Source organism: Hyla sarda, chromosome 4 (genome assembly GCF_029499605.1).
Source record: "Hyla sarda isolate aHylSar1 chromosome 4, aHylSar1.hap1, whole genome shotgun sequence".
NCBI lineage: Eukaryota > Metazoa > Chordata > Amphibia > Anura > Hylidae > Hyla > Hyla sarda.
This window is the reverse complement of record NC_079192.1, coordinates 302440975-302447774: the sequence shown is the minus strand read 5'-3', so window position 1 is coordinate 302447774 and position 6800 is coordinate 302440975.

The window sequence follows — 6800 nt, the reverse complement described above, 5'->3', positions numbered from 1 at the left end:
AATGAAAGAAGCAATCTGATTGGTTGCTATGGGCAACTGCACCACTCTTCCTCTACACAGGTTTTGATAAATCTCACCCATTGATCTTTTGTATAGTGGTTTTTATTCAATAACAATATAGCAGTGTTAGTCAGTGGTAGTGGTCATATACCACCAATCATCATCCGTACTGTACTGGGAGGTGGCAGTGTTGCCACCCCCCAGTACAGCTGCGATTGGGTGACCGTAGTGACTGCACCAATCACAGCAGTATGGGGAGAGGGGAGGGGGGTGAAGGAGCATGTTTCTCCGTTCTGCAAACCATACTTCAGTGATCTTGTGTGCAGGACGGAGCCCCGTGCTGCCATCTCCCCCTCAATGTAAAAAAAAGTGTCCCCTTTCTGTGGTCCCTTGGCATAGAAAGCAATCAGGGACAGTTTGGATTAGGTAGGGACAGGTTAGGAGTAAAAAAAAAAAAAAAAAATTTAATTTTTTAAAGCGTACCATACTGTAGGTGTCCGCGGGTCCATAGCACCTTTTGCTGCATGACCCCGGCCCTACTTTTTTTTTTTGCTAAACGTGTGGTCGGGCCCTCTTACCGATAAAAGATCGGTCCGCCACCGTTAGCTAAAGCCCACCCGCCGCTGATCAGTCCTGTAGTACTGATCAGCATTGCAGAAGCTTTTTCAGGTTTTGCGGCTTTTTTATTTTTGCACCTATAGGTGGTCCGTGCCACCAGTAGCAGGCCTGTGCTGTATGGATGGTCCGTACCTCTGTGTGCGGCCTGCCCCACCGCTGTCAGTGATTTATCACTGATCAGCGTTTTTTTTTTTTTTTTGGGTTCAGGCGGGTGCATTTTTTCGGGGTTGAGTGTTTTATTATTTTGTTTTTCGGGTATTTTGTTTGGGGGTCTGTGTATGTGCCACCAGCCACTGTTCTGGGCTGAGTGTCCAGACCCCCACTGACTTCTGTGCCCCCTGCCGCCACCAAGCGTAAATCAGTGTGCACACCACTGATTAGGTAAATGCTTTTTTTTGGCGTAGGGCTTTTTATGTCAATTTTTTTTTTTTTTTTTGTTTTTTTTCCCTTTTTAGTTTATATTTTTTCTGTTAGGGCGGGTTTAGTTAGTTAGGTTAGGGCAGTAGACTTGGACCACAGCACATATACAAATAAAGTTTTCCCCACACACGTACACACATCTCCATCCCCATTAGAGTAGGGAAATGGCCCGCAGGGCGTTTCTTTTAGCGGAGGAGGCATATGCCATTCTTGCCTCCGACACTGAAAGCGCCACAGAGGATGAGGAAGACCCCACCTTCCTTATTTCATCGTCCTCTTCCTCATCTGGTTCTGATGACGAGCCACCAAGGCGGTGGAGACGCCGCCATGCAGGGCCGCAAACCTCCTCTGATCCTGACTCTGTGTCCCATGCTAGTATTAGTCCCCCTGGTACTCATACTAATCAAGCCCCCCAGTCAAGTTCACTGGTGCCCCGTACCGGAGAACTTGTTTGGACTGAGCCAGAGGACCACGAGCCTGTGATTCCTGAGTTTGTTGGCGACTCAGGAATCAAAGATTGACATCTCCGGGTTCACTGAAATAGACTTTTTTTAGTTATTATTTCAGTGACGACTTTGTCAATCTGATGGTTGACCAGATGAATCTGTACACCCAACAGTTCATCGCTGCAAACCCCGGCTCACTTTTGGCTAGGCCCGGTGGCTAGTTCCCAGTCGATGCAGCCGAAATAAGGACATTTTGGGGCCTCGTGCTGCATATAGGCCTAGACAAAAAACCCAGTGTCAGGCAATATTGGAGTGGGGACATCCTTTACCAGACCCCGCTCTACAATATGGCCATGGCACATCAACGGTTCAAGGCCATTCGGTAATGTTTGCATTATGCTGATAATGCGACATGTCCCCCCCAAACTGATCCTGTGTATGACCGCTTGTATAAAATCAGGCCGGTCATCAATCACTTCGGGGCCAACTATTGGGAGGCCTATGCCCCTGGAAGGGAGGTCGCTATTGAGGAGTCTCTCATTAACTTTAAGGGGAGACTCAGCTTCCGGCAATACATCCCATCCAAGCGGGCGAAGTATGGCTTGAAGATGTATAAACTTTGCGAGAGTACCTCAGGGTACACTTGCAAGTTTATGGTGTATGAGGGACGAGATTCCTGTATTGAACCTCCAGAATGTCCCCCCAATCTCGGTGTTAGCAGGAAAATCGTTTGGAGCCCTTTGCACCCATTGCTAGATGAAGGTTATCACCTTTATGCAGTAACTTTTATACTAGTATCCCTCTCTTCACATCCCTTGCGCCAGATCCATGCTCGCTTGTGGGACAGTCCAGAAGAATCAAAGAGGCCTTCCGCCCCATCCCCTTCAAATTCCTATCCCCCGGGTGAGTCCCATGCCCTTACCCATGAAAACATGTTGCTGATCAGGTATAAGGACAAGAGGGATGTCCTTATGCTCACCACAATTCATGGGAATGGCAGCACCCCTGTCCCTGTGCGAGGTACCGTGGGACCGGTCCTCAAGCCCGATTGTATTCTGGACTACAATCAGTATATGGGGGGGAGTTGATCTTTCTGATCAAGTCCTCAAGCCATATATTGCCATGCGGAAAACACAGGTATGGTACAAAATAGTTGCGGTTTACATGGTACAGATGCCATGTATAACTCTTTTGTACTGTCCCAGTACACTGGCAAAACAGGAACATACCTGCAGTTCCAAGAGGAAGTTCTAAAGGCCCTCATCTTTGGTGACTGCCAAAGAGCGGGTCAGAGCACCTCTGGAACTGTGGGCCTCCGGATCAGAAGAAATGCAGAGTGTGTTGCAAGAGGGGGATTCGGAAGGACACCACCACTCAGTGCGACTCTTGCCCCGATCATCCGGGCCTCTGCATTAAGGATTGCTTCAGGGAGTATCACACTTCCATGGAGTTCTAAAGTTTTAATCCTTTCACCTGATTTTAGTTCCCCAGAATTCGACTCCAATGTACCAGTCCCCAGAGTACATTGTTTTCAAAATTTTCACAATACCCCAATATCTATTTTTCCCCCCCAAAAAAATGGGTCATGGGACACAGAGTCAACAGCATTGGGGGTTTGCAACTGCCTCAAATGCACAGCACCCTCTCCCAACCTGAGCGAGGTACGCATTTGAGGCAACAGAATAGGGATGGCCACACACATCACATTCCCAGAATGATGATTCAGAGCATAGGGTTTGGGGCAGGCATCATTTTTACTTTGGCTATACTTTGGTCCTCATTCTGGGAAAATAATTGGCATATCAATATTAAAATTGCAATTTTCATTCCCCCCCATAGTACACTTCATCCATTCCTGGAAAATAAATTTAGGGAACACCCATCTGTTCCAAATCTCTACTTCACCCCTATACACCTTCCCTAGGGGGTGTACTGTTTGTGGTAAGCTCACATATGGGCGTTCCTTTCTTGTATTTTCCTCTAAATGTATGTAACTGTTAGGTCCGTAAGAAACATCCGCCTAAAATGCGAAGAATTCTCACTCATGAGCTCTGGCGTATTTCCAGGCGACAATTCGGAGTCACATGTTAGTTGTTCCCAGAAAGATGACAGAGCATAGGTTAAAAATTGCAATTTTCAAAAGCTACCCTTCATCCATTCCTGGAAAATAAATCTAGGAAATACCCGTGCCTTCAAAATGTCCTCTTTAGCCCTATACGCATTCCTCGGATGGTGTACTTTCTGTAATGGTGTCCCATGTGGGTGTTTCATTTTTGTATTTTCCTCTGAATGTATGTAACTGTCAGCTACTGATATGCCATAGACCACAAATGCAAACAGACCTCTATGACTTCTGAGCCTTGTTGTGCGCCCGCCCAGCACGTTACCACATATGTGGATGTATTTCTGTTACGCCGAGCGCTCCGGGTTCCCGCTCCTCCCCGGAGCGCTCGCTTCTCCCCCTCCGCTGCAGCGCTCCGGTCACGTCCTCTGACCCGGGGCGCTGCGATCCTGCTGTCAGCCGGGATGCGATTCGCGATGCGGGTAGCGCCCGCTCGCGATGCGCACCCCGGCTCCCCTACCTGACTCGCTCCCCGTCTGTTCTGTCCCGGCGCGCGCGGCCCCGCTCCCTAGGGCGCGCGCGCGCCGGGTCTCTGCGATTTAAAGGGCCACTGCGCCGCTGATTGGCGCAGTGGTTCCAATTAGGGTTATCACCTGTGCACTTCCCTATATTACCTCACTTCCCTTGCACTCCCTTGCCGGATCTTGTTGCCTTAGTGCCAGTGAAAGCGTTCCTTGTGTGTCCCTTGCCAGTGTTTCCAGACCTTCTGCCGTTGCCCCTGACTACGATCCTTGCTGCCTGCCCCGACCTTCTGCTACGTCCGACCTTGCTTCTGCCTACTCCCTTGTACCGCGCCTATCTTCAGCAGCCAGAGAGGTGAGCCGTTGCTAGTGGATACGACCTGGTCACTACCGCCGCAGCAAGACCATCCCGCTTTGCGGCGGGCTCTGGTGAAAACCAGTAGTGGCTTAGAACCGGTCCACTAGCACGGTCCACGCCAATCCCTCTCTGGCACAGAGGGTCCACTACCTGCCAGCCGGCATCGTGACAGTAGATCCGGCCATGGATCCCGCTGAAGTTCCTCTGCCAGTTGTCGCTGACCTCACCACGGTGGTCGCCCAGCAGTCACAACAGATTGCGCAACAAGGCCAACAGCTGTCTCAACTGACCATTATGCTACAACAGTTGCTACCACAGCTTCAGCAGTCATCTCCTCCGCCAGCTCCTGCACCTCCTCCGCAGCGAGTGGCCGCTCCTGGGATACGCTTATCCTTGCCGGATAAATTTGATGGGGACTCTAAGTTTTGCCGTGGCTTCCTTTCCCAATGTTCCCTGCATCTGGAGATGATGTCGGACCTGTTTCCCACTGAAAGGTCTAAGGTGGCTTTCGTAGTCAGTCTTCTGTCCGGAAAAGCCCTGTCATGGGCCACACCGCTCTGGGACCGCAATGACCCCGTCACTGCCTCTGTACACTCCTTCTTCTCGGAAATCCGAAGTGTCTTTGAGGAACCTGCCCGAGCCTCTTCTGCTGAGACTGCCCTGTTGAACCTGGTCCAGGGTAATTCTTCCGTTGGCGAGTATGCCGTACAATTCCGTACACTTGCTTCAGAATTGTCCTGGAATAATGAGGCCCTCTGCGCGACCTTCAAAAAAGGCCTATCCAGCAACATTAAAGATGTTCTGGCCGCACGAGAAATTCCTGCTAATCTACATGAACTTATTCACCTAGCCACTCGCATTGACATGCGTTTTTCTGAAAGGCGTCAGGAACTCCGTCAAGATATGGACTCTGTTCGCACGAGGCGTTTCGTCTCCTCGGCTCCTCTCTCCTCTGGTACCCTGCAATCTGTTCCTGTGCCTCCCGCCGTGGAGGCTATGCAGGTCGACCGGTCTCGCCTGACACCTCAAGAGAGGACACGACGCCGTATGGAGAACCTCTGCCTGTACTGTGCTAGTACCGAACACTTCCTGAGGGATTGTCCTATCCGTCCTCCCCGCCTGGAAAGACGTACGCTGACTCCGCACAAAGGTGAGACAGTCCTTGATGTCTACTCTGCTTCTCCACGTCTTACTGTGCCTGTGCGGATGTCTGCCTCTGCCTTCTCCTTCTCTACAGTGGCCTTCTTGGACTCTGGATCTGCAGGAAATTTTATTTTGGCCTCTCTCGTCAACAGGTTCAACATCCCAGTGACCAGTCTCGCCAGACCCCTCTACATCAATTGTGTAAATAATGAAAGATTGGACTGTGCCATACGTTTCCGCACGGAGCCCCTTCTTATGAGTATCGGATCTCATCATGAGAGGATTGAACTTTTGGTCCTCCCCAATTGCACCTCGGAGATTCTCCTTGGACTTCCCTGGCTTCAACTCCATTCCCCAACCCTGGATTGGTCCACTGGGGAGATCAAGAGTTGGGGGTCCTCTTGTTCCAAGAACTGTCTAAAACCGGTTCCCAGTAACCCTTGCCGTAACTCTGTGGTTCCTCCAGTAACCGGTCTCCCTAAGGCCTATATGGACTTCGCGGATGTTTTCTGCAAAAAACAAGCTGAGACTCTACCTCCTCACAGGCCTTATGATTGCCCTATCGACCTCCTCCCGGGTACTACTCCACCCCGGGGCAGAATCTATCCTCTCTCTGCCCCAGAGACTCTTGCCATGTCCGAATACGTCCAGGAGAATCTAAAAAAGGGCTTTATCCGTAAATCCTCCTCTCCTGCCGGAGCCGGATTTTTCTTTGTGTCCAAAAAAGATGGCTCCCTACGTCCTTGCATTGACTACCGCGGTCTTAATAAAATCACGGTTAAGAACCGCTACCCCTTACCCCTCATCTCTGAACTCTTTGATCGCCTCCAAGGTGCCCACATCTTCACTAAATTGGACTTAAGAGGCGCCTATAACCTCATCCGCATCAGAGAGGGGGACGAGTGGAAAACGGCATTTAACACCAGAGATGGACACTTTGAGTATCTGGTCATGCCCTTTGGACTGTGCAATGCCCCTGCCGTCTTCCAAGACTTTGTCAATGAAATTTTTCGTGATCTGTTATACTCCTGTGTTGTGGTATATCTGGACGATATCCTAATTTTTTCTGCCAATCTAGAAGAACACCGCCAGCATGTCCGTATGGTTCTTCAGAGACTTCGTGACAACCAACTCTATGCCAAAATTGAGAAATGTCTGTTTGAATGCCAATCTCTTCCTTTTCTAGGATATTTGGTCTCTGGCCAGGGACTACAGATGGATCCAGACAAACT